This window comes from Petaurus breviceps, unplaced genomic scaffold (assembly GCF_028583685.1).
Source record: "Petaurus breviceps papuanus isolate PSGF00001 unplaced genomic scaffold, PetGlider_PUasm1.0 305, whole genome shotgun sequence".
Lineage (NCBI taxonomy): Eukaryota > Metazoa > Chordata > Mammalia > Diprotodontia > Petauridae > Petaurus > Petaurus breviceps.
In genome coordinates this window covers 388,005-401,099 of record NW_027186060.1, presented here as the reverse complement: position 1 = coordinate 401,099, position 13,095 = coordinate 388,005, and the positions used below count along the sequence as shown (strand labels likewise).

Sequence of the window (13,095 nt, the reverse complement as noted above, 5' to 3'; positions counted from 1 at the left end):
AAATTGAGTCACAAAATGGAGTCAGTGAGCTTGACTAAAATCACCTCCATTCCCTGTAGCACTTGCTATCCTGATGCCCTCCATTCCCTCAGTCTGCTGGCAAATAGTTTACATTTGAATGCCATAACACTTGGAGTTATAGCTGGGTAAGCACAAATGTTTTGGATATTTTAAGAATTAGGGACATTCAAGGATGTGACTGGAATATACCTGAGAGGAGTGGGTACAACTGAACCCATCTCAGAAAAAGTAGAGAGATGTGATTCTGGAGAACCTGATGTCTTTGGATGAGAACAGTTTCCCCTTTGGACTCTTGATAAATGCGATGACAACTTTCAAGATTTTAACAAGTATTCTTTGGTATACAAGAGTAAACTATTCCTAATACTTTTGTAGCCATGAGATAGATTACTTGTGCTACCTGTTTCGGGGGGGGGGGGGAATCTTTGTTTAGTAAACCTAGAAATTGAATTCTTGATGTGTTATCTTTGAGAATGTATCTTCCCCTCTTTTTTGCTTCAAATCCAAGATTTTCTTTTTAATCTCAATATAGCTTTCATTACACATAGTGTACCCACTGTCTAAGCAGGGAGTGAGTCAATTTAACTTTTTCCCTAAGTACAGCTCAGTAATCCATTCTACCATGATATAGAATGTCTTTCATTGGTCTTTTTTATGATGTTTGAGGTCTTCCTGGCAGGCCTACTTTTTTCCTCAAAGAGGGCTTAAACTAGTTTTTAATTCTTTCATTAAGTTTTATGGATGTTTTTTTAAAAATGTTATTTCCCTTACCCCTGACATCTTGGGAAAAAAAAAGAAAGAACTCTACTCTTCTCTCCACCCAGCCATTTAAGACCTACATTTGAAAAACAAAAATGTCAGACAAATCAGCTAACCTAATGACCTTGGTGGTATCAGATACATTTAACTCCTGTATACCTCCCCCCACCCCCCACCTTTTACTAAGATTTGGAAGAAATATTTCCTCTATCTGTTGTATGATGGACCTCTGAGATGATTCCCTAGCATTTTATCATTTCCAAAAAACAGGATTTTCAGTTTCCAAAGCAGTTGAAAAAAAGGAAGCATCTTGAATGCCAGAGGCAGGTGTTCCCAGAAGCAACTGTCCAGGTGACTACATAAAAAACAAGCAGATGGATAATTGTCAATTAGTGATCTGTTAGTCATTTTAGATCAAAGATCCTGTAAAATGTTGAACAAAGTGGCCTGTAAAAGCTTCTCATGCCTATAGAGGTAGCTGAGACTTTCAAACTTCATTTTTTACATCAAGAATTTACTTTTATATATATATCTTTGCTTAAATGTACCTACACTCTCAAAGAAAGTTGTTGCCGAAGTGTTGGTCAGGTATTTCTCTTCTGTTCGGTGAAAATTACCTTCTCTTAAGCAGGCAATTTTCTTGCTTCACTTTCATGAATGCATTCTCCCTCTTAACATAAGTACATTACTTTTTAAAATTCTTAGTTCTCTTATAATACTTTCTTTTGTTATGTTTTTATGTTTACGTTGCTTTGCTGCTGTTATTTTTTAAAAATATCTTATCCTAACTTCATTCCCCTTTCTTCATTCTATCATGTTATGTGTCATCCTGTTTTTCTTTATGCTAATCAAATTATGTTAATAAATGCACATTAATATTTTCATATGACAGGACTTCTGTAACCATAACCCCATCACTAGACCTATACGTTTTCAGTATTTTGCTATTTCACAAAAAGCTGTTGTGAAAATTTTATTGAGAAGGTTTTCTTTGTTTTCAGTTGCATATTGAGGAAGCATACTTGGTTCTTAGGACCATTGTGTCAAAAGATCTGAACAGTTTTGTAGCTCTAGCTGAAATCACTGTTCCTTTTCAGAACAACGGCAGCAACAGTTTAATAAGTATCTATTTCAATATAATTGCCAAAATTTATGATTTTAAAGTATCTTTGCTATTCTGATGTCTATTAATTACTACCTCCAAATTGTTTTCATTTCATTTCTTTGATTATCAGAGGTTGAGTGCTTTTTGAGATAATTGTTAATAATTTCTTTTGGCCAAAACACCTACATGTCTTACTGTTAAAAATTTCAATCAATTCCTTACAAAGTAGATATGCTGAATTTTTAGAGGAAATTTATGACAACTGTTGTCACATTTTCCCCCCTCATATTTCTTCTTTATTCTGTTTACTTCCTATATCTATTTCTCTTCCTCACTGTAAATTCGATTCTCTGTTTTCTTCCTCTTCATTCATTCATTCATTTCTCTTCCTATTTTCACCTCAGAAGATGAAGATACATTTAGAGTTTCTCGAAGTCATTTTTTTTTTCCTGAATAGTCTTATTCCATTGAAATGTCAGCCAGTTAAAGAAGAGTCAGGGTTCATTCATCCCTCCAGGTAAATTCATCCTCAGTCAAATCATTTACATATGTTACCTTTGAGTTATACTTTCAAATAAGATACCTTGATTCTTGGTGAAAGACTAGTGAGACTGGCCTTCTCAAGAGAGAAAGCAAGAGAAAAGCTCTAAAACCATTGAACAAAGAAGAACCTTGGGAAATGGTGGAAAATGCAGGGTTAATCAGCTCTTTATTCTTCATTTCAGACAGCAGAGAATTTACTGGAGATAAAACTTATGACTAATGAATAGGGGGAAGGCTTCTTTGGCAAGAAGTACCTTGCTGTGCATTAGAGAAGGCATACTGGAGAGAAAGCTTGCAAATGTAGTGAATGTGGGAAGGCTTTCAGGCACAAGACACAACTTACAATCCATCACAGAATAATACTAGAGAGAAACCTTATGAAGATAATGAATGTGGAAGGGCCTTCAGATAAAAATTCAACGTGCAGGGCATCACAGAATTCAGACTGAAGAGAATCTTTCTGAATGTAGTGAATGTGAGAAACTTTCAGGAGTAACTCACAATGTAGAGTGCCTCAGAAAATCCACACTGGAGACATTTTTTATGAAGGTAAGTGGAGGAAGGCTTTTCTCTTCGACTCAAAACTTATTTGACATCAGAGAACTCATACTGGACAGATGTATTATGAATATAAGGATTACGGGGAGGGTTTGCACCACAACTCAGATCTGACTCTACATCAAAAAATTCATCCTGGAGAGAAACCTTCTTAGTGTCACGCATGTTGAAAGGGCTTCAGGAAGAAGTCACATCTTACTGATCATCAGAGAATTCATCCGAGAGAGAAGAGTTGTGAAGATAAAGAATGTGGAAGGGGTTTTCTCCACAACTCAGAACTTTTGGTACATCACAGAATTCATACTGGAGAGAAACCTTATGAATGTAGCAAATATGGGAGAGTCTTCAGGAGTAACACACAACTTAAAGTGCACCAGAAAATTCATACAAGTAATTTTTTCTTTTTTATGTTTAAAAATATTTTTTTGTTGGTGTATTTTTTTTTTACATAACCATAGATTCTCTTAGTCCCCTTTGTCCTCCCTACTCTATTTCTGAAGCCTGTCCCATGTAACACATTTAAGGTTTTTTTTAGCTAATTTAATTATTTTTAGTTTTCATCATTCACTTCCATAAGTTTTAAATTATTCCCCCTCCCTACCCTTCCCTTCCCAAGATGGCATACAATCTGATATAGGCTCTACATATATATTCCTATTAAACATTTTCCCATAAGACATGCTTTAGAGAAGAATTATCATGAATAGGGGAAACCATGAAAAGCAAAGAACAAAACAAAACAAAGAAACAAAAGGAAAATAGTCTCATTTGCTCTGCGTCAGACTCCATAGTTCTTCCTCTGGATATGGATGGCGTTTTTCATCATGAGTTCTTTGGAATTGATTTAGGTCCTTGCATTGCTGAGAAGGACTAAATCTACAAAAACAGTCACAGCAAGTTGAGGCTGTTACTGTGTACCATGTTCTCCTGGTTCTGCTCACTTCACTCAGCATCAGTTCATATAACTCTTTCCAGGTTTTTCTGAAGTCTGCCTGTTCATCATTTCTTAAGGCACAATGGTATTCCATTCCATTCATATACCACAACTTGTTCAGCCATCCCCTCAATTTTCAGTTATTGGCCACCATGAAGAGAGACCCTATAAATATTTTTGCAAATGTGGGTCCTTTTCCCATTTTTATAATCTCTTTGGAATACAGCCCTAGAAGTGATATGACTGGGTCAAAGGGTGTATGCACATTTTTACAGCCCTGTCTACATATTTCCAAATTGCTCTCCAGAATGGTTGGATCAGTTCATAGCTCCACCCAAAATGAATTAAGTGTTCCAACTTTCCTACATCTTCTCCAACATTTATCATTTTCCTGTTTTGCCATGTTAGCCAATCTGATATGTGTCATGTGGTACCTCAGAGTTGTTTTCATTTGCATGTCTCTAATCAGTAGTGATTTACAGCTTTTTTTTCAAATGACTATAGATAACTTTAATTTCTTCCCCTGAAAACTGCCTGTTCATTTCCTTTGACCATTTATCAATTGAGGAATGACTTGTATTCTTGTAAACTTCATTCACTTCTCTCTATTAGAAATGAGACCTTTATCAAAGACACTAGTTGTAAAAATTCTTTCCCAGTTTTCTGCTTCCCTTCTAATCTAATTTGTATTGACTTTGTTTGCAAAAAAAACTTTTCAACTTAATGTAATCAAAATGATCCATTTTGCATTTCATAATGTTGTTCAACATCAAAGAATTAATTAACAGAAATCTCTGAGGTTGGGAAGGCCTTTAGACTAAGGACAACAAACCTGTCTTTTCTGATCCCTAAATTGATTTTCCTGGAAGCAGGGACACTAATGGAGTGCAGGACAGTTGAGTTAAATTCCCCCATTCACATAATAGCAACAAGGGTTGTTGTGAGCAAAGGAGTTATTACAGAGCACACCTGAAGCAATTTGGGTTAAGTTTCCTCACAAGTGGATTGATTTGGGACCCACTCAGGGACTCTGGGGATAGGAGAATATTCAAAGTTCAAGATTTTGTGCAGCTGTTTCTAGAAGTAATTCTGGGGACTTGTAGATGTCCAGTCCTTGAAGTTAGAAACATCTAGGGAGAGGTGTGTTTACTATTCTCCTGTACTATGCACTGGTCTGAGAGCAACCACAAGCACTCTTTTCTACCCTGGAGCTGTAACGAGGCCCCAGGTACCTGTGGTCCCATGCTAGTGTGCTAGTGACCCTCTTCACCCTGTGCCTGAGACCCAGGTCGGCTTGGCCTGCACTGGACTTTGTTTCACTCTTACCTGGTACGACAGACCTTTCCTGCCAACGTTCTCATTTGTCTTAGCTGGAAAATTGTTTCACTCCATGTTTTTGTAGGTTCTGCTGCCCTAGAATTTGGTTAGAGTCACTATTTCAAGGTATTTGAGGTGAGGGGAAGATGGCTGTGGGAGAACCTAGGCAAGTCTCTGCCTTTACATTGTTATTTTGGCTCTCTCACTCCATTGGGCTATAGAACTCTTCATAGTCTTTGCCCCAGCAATACCACTACCAGGTCTGTAGTCCAAAGAGAAAAAGTTGGGGAGGAAGGCAGGGACCTCTTTTTGCAAAACTATTTATAGCAGCTCTTTTGTGGTGACAGAGAACTGGAAAATGAGGGAATGCACATCAATATGAGAATGGCTTAATTCGTTTTGGTATATGATTGTAATAGATCATTTCTGTGCCATAAGAAATGACGGGCCAGATGATTTAGGAAAAACCTGGAAAGATTTACCTGAACATATGAAGAGTGAAGTGAGGAGACCCAGGAGAACATTGTATACAGTAAGAGCAACTATTGTATGATGAATAGCTATCAATGACTTAGCTATTGTTCTTAATACATGGATCAAAGACAATTCCAAAGGTTTCATAATGAAGAATACTATCTGCAGCCAGAGAAAGAACTGATGAAGTATCCTCACTTCTTCCTTCCTTCCTTCCTTCCTTCCTTCCTTCCTTCCTTCCTTCCTTTCTTTCTTTCTTTCTTTCTTTCTCTCTCTCTCTCTCTCTCTCTCTCTCTCTCTCTCTCTCTCTTTCTTTCTTTCTTTCTTTTTTTCTCTCTTTCCTTCCTTCTTCCTTCCAAAAAATGGATAACATAGAAATATGTTTTATGTGATTGCCCATGTATAACCTATAGCAAATTACTGACCACATAGTATGGAGGGAAGGGAGGGAGTAATATAATGTGGAACTTAGAAATATTTAAAAACAAAGTTCAAATTGTTGTCCATGTAATTGGGGGTGGGGGAGTAAGATATTATTTTAAAAGTAAAACACCAAAATATACAATTGAATTATAAAAGAAGAGATCAAAAAAATTGAAAGTAAAAAACACACTGCTATGTTAAAACGTGAAGTTCCAGTTTTTTGAAAACAAAACAATACATGAATCATTAGCTAATTTGACTGAAAAGAACATAGAAAACTAAATTACCAGTATAAAAAAGAAAATGACAACCAATAAAGAAATAACAATATTTTTGACAGTATTTTTTCAATTTTATGAAAAAAAAAACCCAACAGCTTAAATGAAATGGATAAGTATGAAGCAAAATGTTCAGATTAGCAGAACCAGACATATCCATCATATTGTTTAATTTAACAAAAGAGTGGGAAAAGAGACACATTGATGCACTGTTTTGAGAATTGTAAATGACTCCAGTTACTATGCAAAACAATTTGTAACTCTGCCCAAGAAAGCACTAACCTGTATATGACCTTTGAATTATTAGTAGGACTGTATCCTAGAGAGATCAAAGAAGGAAAAGACACAAAAATACACAATATTTTTATCAGCTCTTCTTTGTAGTAACAAAGAGCTGGAAAAATGGAGAGGGTGTACTTCAGCTGGGGAAAGATAGAAAAATTATGGTATGTTATTTTAAAAGAATATTATTTTTGTCTTAACATGACAGAGTTCTAAAGAAATCCTGGGAAAACTTATATGGGTGGGCGTGACGCATTGAAGAATGAGGAGAATTTATACTATAAGCTCAATATTGTAACCTACAAGTCATTCTGAAGAACTTAAAACTCACTTAACACTGTGATCACCCATGATTCTAAAGTATCAATAAGCAAGCATGCTGCCTACCTCATGAGAGAGGTAATGGACCAGTGAGAAGGATGAGACATACATTTTTGGGGTGTGCTCAGTGTGGGAATTTTCATTGTCTGACACTGCTTACGTGAGCACAAGCAAAGTGGGATTTTTGTTTTCTTTCTGGAGTTCAATTTCCCAGGTTCAGGCTAAGTTGTGAAATCTGAAGTATTAATCTCCTTTGAACCCTGACAATTCACAGCTGTGCTGAGTCCAGTAGGTTTTGTGCCTTCTGGCTCTGAACCAATCAGGGGCCAAGTCTTTGTTATATATTCTGGGAGCTTAGTGTTTTCTTTTGGGGATTTGCTAATGAGAAGAAGCCTCTTTTGATTTCCTGGTCAAGACTCTGAGTAGCTGTATGTTCAGAGCCCCCCAACTACCAGCTGTCTGTGCTCCCTTGATCCACTGATGTATGTAAGTGTATAACAATATTACTTTACTCAGACAGCTGGAGCCCTGTCTGTTGATCTTTGTGCTAATTGCTTGTATTTTCTCCAAGTTCAGGGGACTGACCTTTCCCCTGAACTAGTGAATTTAATTTAAAATAGGATTGTTGACCCCTTTTTGAGCAGTCTTTCCTTTAAAAGCAGATCAAAGGACCAGTGCTAGCAGGCCATCCTGGGTGTGCTAGGGTGCTTGCTATTGCATTTGGCCTAATCAGCAGGATCTGCATAAACTAAAAGGAAAGTATGGGGACTGGGACAGTTTTCGTTGTTTGCCAGCTGTGGTACCTCAAATAGTGCCGACCCTGGTACAGAGATCTGTCTAACCTAAGAGGAGGGTCAGGGCATATGCAGTGGATGGAGTTCTGGGTGTGGCGTGGGGAGGAGCTGAGTTCAAATCCAAGTGCAGGCCCCTGCTAGCTGTGTGACCCTGGGCCAGTCACTTCCCCCGTCTTCACGTTTATAAAAGGGGGACTACGCTACTACCGTCTTCCCAGGTTTGCCCTGAGGATCCGAGGAGAGAGTCTGTAAAGCACTTAACAGGGCCAGGAACGGGGGGGAAGTCCCAAGTAGACCTTGGCTCTTAGTATTTAGTCCTTCTACCTAAGGATTGGCCTTTTAGAAGTAAGGAGCAGGGTTCTTAGCAGGAAGGGCTGGAGGGGCGGGGCAGGCAGGGAGGTTGGGCCCCATTCCAGGTCTAGGGAGGGGCCGACGGCCAGGCATGCGCAGAAGGGGCCTTATTCTCCATACTACAATTCCCAGAAGGCCATGCGCGCCTCTGGGGCATTTTTCTAAGTCCAAGGGCGGAAGGATGGAACTTCCATCTTGTTACGTCACTTCCGCCTTTTGTTTTCTTCTGCTTCTACTTCTTTTTTTTTTTTTGCCTCTTGTTTCTCTTCACCTCTTCCTTGTTTGGTAGCAATCCCTTCCTGCAGCGGTGGGCGGGGTCGCGGCTCGGGGTCAGGTTGGGAAGCTCATGGAGAAGGGGAGGGGCGGCCCCCTGAGAAAGGAGGGAGCCCCCGAGGACTTAGAGGGGTTTGGGGCGGCCTGTGGGGGGAGGGGCTGGAGGAGGAGCAGGTGAGAGGAGACTGGGGGCGGATTCTCGTCCTCTCTCTGTGACCTGCGTCCGGTTCTGCCCCTCCAGGACTCTGGCCTTTCCCTGTGCCCAGGGTCCCAGGGCAGGCGTGTGTTCGCCAAGCCCGGCCTTCCCTGTGGCCTCATCTCCTCCGACGTCCTCGGCGGCATCCCCTCCTCTGGGAGCCTTCCTCGATGATTCCAGGGTTCGTCCCCCCCAACCCCCCCACTGAGAAGGTCACATGTCTGGTCTCCAGTTTTGTCTCTAAAGAGATATTGCCCCCTCCCCCCCCAGGAGAGAAATGACTGTTTCCTCCCCCAGCACCATGGCCCCTCCCTGATTCGGGGTCCCCCTCACCCCCCAGGGCAGACCCCCAGCTCGGGCCTCCCTCCTCATGCCCCTCTCTCCTCCCCAGCTCTGCCCCCCCCAGGTGGGAGCCCGCAGGAGGAAGGGATGGCTTCAGTGCTGAAGGTCCGGCGGCCCCGGCAGGTGAGCGCAGCGAGGGGGCTTCGCGGGAAAACGGCTCAGGTGGGAGGCGTTCTGTGGCCTGTGCTGGGGCCCTGGAGGTTGTGGGCATCGGGAATCCCGTGTTTGGAGCTTAAGGGCACTGTAGAGACCAGTTTGTCACACACACACACTCTCTCTCCATCTCTCTCATTTACTTTGGTGTTTGTTCTTAAATTTTGAGTTCCTGATTCTTTTCCTCCTTCACTCCTTTCCCCACTCATGGAGAACACAAAAAACAGGATCCCTATTGTGTAAGTGAAACAATGCCAAACATTAAGAGGGGTTTTTGTTTCCTGGGAACCCCAAAAGGCCCCTGTACGAGGCCGGGTCTTCTTGAATTGAATTCTTGCACTCAAACAACAAGCTTTATTTTAAGTCCAGTATAGGGGCAGGATTCTTAGGGAACCTACAACTTAAAGAAGGTGAGACTGAATCTTATCTACAGAAAGGACAGTGAAGGGATCTGGCTGGGATTAAGGGGTGGCTATTAGTCTGGAGTGAGCCATTTGAAGCAGTGAAAGCAATGTCAAGTCAGCTGCTTAAGTGATGTAGGTGGGCTGGGCTTGGCCAATGATCTGGGCTGCTGAAATTTTGGGAAAATTCAGGGGCTCAGTTGCTTTCAAAGACATGGTCTTTACCTTTTAGGGGTCCAGGACTGTAATGGGAATGTAAATTTATGTTGTTGCCATCTTCCTAAGATTGTACTGTGGAAGATCTTCCCTGCCCCAGGCCTTTTGATAGGCTTAAGTGCACTAGGAGCCTGTGCTGGGAGGCTTTTTTTTCAGGAGGAACTTGGTGATTGGGCACTTGGTCAAGAGGATTGTTACGTTCTCTGACCTCGGAGAAGGCTATATAAATCTGATGTGAGGCTGTGTTTTGGGGCTCCCTTTGAGAAGTGTTGTGTGATTTGACCAGATTTGACTCTGGGCAGCTTTGGAGAACCCCCCCTGCTTCCTTGAAAAACCCAGGTGTTGATGCTTCCCTCTCTGATAACTGACTAGGCATGGATGTAATGGTTGGACAAGTGGAGGCCTGTCTGCTTGATCTGTTTGTTTCTCTGTCCTCTTGTAATTTTTGCTTGTAACCTCTGTATATTCTGAAGTTCGGGGTGCTGACCTTTTCCCCTGAACTAGGTAAATGATATGTTTGATTGATTAAAGCAAGATTGTTAATGAACTTTGATTTTGAGTTCCTTTCCTTTAGAAAAGCGGATCTGAGAACCTGTATTGGCAGCCACCCTGGGTATGTCGGGGTGCTTGTTGCTACAAGGACCCATCACCTGAGGTATCTAGGGTCAAGATATAAATTAGGAAGACTGGAGATAGCCCAGCATACTGTGGGAGACATTCACCTTTATAAGCTAAAATCTTAGGACTTCTCAGTTGGAGTGAGGCAAAGCCCCATTCTTGATTAATGCTGGTTTAGAAAAGAAAGTAGGAATGGCCCATTTTATCTAACCAGATTGCCTTATTTGTCAATCTGGAAAGGGAAGACCCTCAGGGTTTCTGGCCTAAAAAGAAACAATCAGTATTTACATTCACCCTGAGCTACTGTAGCCCAAACTAATACCACTAAGTACTGCTTGGACTGGGACCTATTGTTGGCCAGTTCATGGGAGCCACACTGAATTGGGTTTATGGCATGGTCTTTAAGAATGAAGCCTACAGTGAGTAAGAGCACCGGCTCCAGTGTCGGGATGACCTGGGATCGAATCCGGGCTCAGATACTCAGCACCACACCCAGAAACAACTGGCCGGTAACCTTGAGCAAGTTACTTAACCCGGATTGCTTGAAAAAAAAAAAAAGAACGAAGCCTAACCAGTAAACCCCAAGGACATGTTAGGCCATGTGGACAGAGGGAGAGGAGAGGAAGGAGCTGACGTGCCTACCTGGAACTGGCCAGTTGGGTCACCAGTGAGGCATCCCAGACTACTCACAGGTTACTGTTTGTCCTTCATTCTGAAAGTGGACCATGTCATCACAAAGATACGGCAATAACTTGCAAAAGACTTGGATTGAAATGAGGCAGGGTTGTACAAGGTCCCCAGCCTCATTTTCTCCTCAGGAGCTATTTGAGTCCAGTGGCAAGATAGAGATCAGGAAGAGTGGAGGTGGCCCCTGGTACTGATGGAGCTACCACATGGACCACTCCTTCTTGAAAGCGATTTGAAATAATGCTGAGAAAATTATTAACCTCTGCACGTACTGTTTGGCCCAGCAATACTCCTACTAGGTGCAAAGAGATCAAACAGAAGAATAACCCATATGTACAAAAACCTTACTAGCAGCTCTTTTTCTGGTGGCAAACAATTGAAAAGTGAGATGATTCCCATCATTTGTGGAATGGCTAAACATATTACGGTATATAAAAATGATTTTTAAGAATATTGTTATAGGGGCAGCTAGGTGGTACAGTGAATAGAGCTCCAGCCCTGGAGTCAGGAGGACCTGAGTCCAAATCTGGCCTCAGACACTTAACACACACACACACACACACACACACACACACATACACACACAGACCTAGCTGTGTGACCCTGGGCAAGTCACTTAACCCCAATTGCCTGCCAAAAAAAAAACAAAAAAAGAACTTGTTATATAAAAAAATCACACCAGGAACTTTTTCATAGAAACCAAGGAAGACCTGCATGAATCACTACATAATGAAGTAAGCAGAACAAGGAAAAAACCTATCCAATGACAATATTATAAAGAAAATGATTTTTGAAAGTTTTAAAAAACTGAACAACAGTGACCAACCATTTTTTTCAAGAGGATTCATGATGATATATACATAGTCTACCTAACTCCTGACATTTATGTGATTGACTTTTATATTAGACCTTCCAATAAATAATATAAATTAATTTCTTTAAGTTTTGACAGATTTGACCCCTTTGCTTTCCAAGGAACACTTACAAGTATTCTCCAGCTCCACAGTTCAGATGCATCCATTCTGTGGTCCTCAGCTTTCCTCATTTCTGACATGCCCAATGTGGGAATTTGTTTGGGTTGTCTATGACTTGTTATTAGGAAAATTTTGCTATTCCCTTTGCCCCCTCAATGTGGAGGGGGAAGTGGGAGTGCTAGAAAGTAGATATTTGGTAAGGATGGTCCTCCTTCCTTGGAATCCCTTTTCATATGGATATTCCTCTCTGTTGGTACTCTGATGAGTCATACCTTTCTGTCTAATGTGTAATAAGGCTTTAAGACTCAAGTTCTTGATTCATATCCTCTTTTTCGGTAAATGCTATGTTAAGGTCAATTAAACTAGAGAATTAAGAGGCAGTCAAGTATGAAGTGATGAAGACAATGTTGTGTGTGTCAGAAGGCTTGCATTTGAGATTTAGCAATAATTTTTAATAACCAATAGACTTGAAGCATAACTAATGAGAGTAAAAAATGTTTTCAATTACCATTAATTGAGGATGAATAAGAAAAGAAGTAGCACAGTATAAAAAACGAGTAGTGGAGAGAGCAAAACCTGAGAGAAATTATTCTGGTGATAAAAGTGCAGAAAGATTAACAGCCTAGCTTGGAAGCAAGGTCAGAGATGAGTGAAGACCGTGTTTCAAGGCTGATGGAATGATGGTGATGAGAAGGGATTCCTAGGAGAAAGCTATACAACTGAAATCTTCCCTGGCCTCTGTTTTCTCATTGGAGAATGATGAACTTGGGCCTAGGAATGAGAGCCCAAAAATTGTCAGGAGGAAGTGGATACCAGAAGTAAAAAGGACTGAATCTGGTGGAGTTCTCATTTTTCCACGTAGTAGCTTCTAAATTTCCCCATCATTTTCCTCAAACCGGTCATGATGTTTGTGAATGTTCTGACCCAGATGAGTAGATGCAGTGCCATACACTGGGTCTCTAGAAGCTCCACACAACTTTTCTGCTCTTCTGTTGCCAGCTGTGTGTGTTGGCTCAGCAATCCCTCCAATTTAGCAACAAACTGTTCCTTCTCACAGAAGTGCTCTGACATGTTG

General features: G+C 40.9%; 1 long non-coding RNA gene across 1 annotated transcript in view; it reads left to right on the top strand.

Moving 5' to 3' along the window:
• The first annotated feature begins 8,503 nt into the window (after positions 1–8,503).
• The window catches only part of LOC138167788 (uncharacterized), a 127,999-nt gene continuing 123,407 nt past the window's right edge, over positions 8,504–13,095 (top strand). Inside the window, exons 1-2 of the long non-coding RNA XR_011169963.1 lie at positions 8,504–8,810; positions 9,021–9,094. This is a non-coding gene — a long non-coding RNA (uncharacterized lncRNA). The remainder of the gene's footprint in view (positions 8,811–9,020; positions 9,095–13,095) is intronic.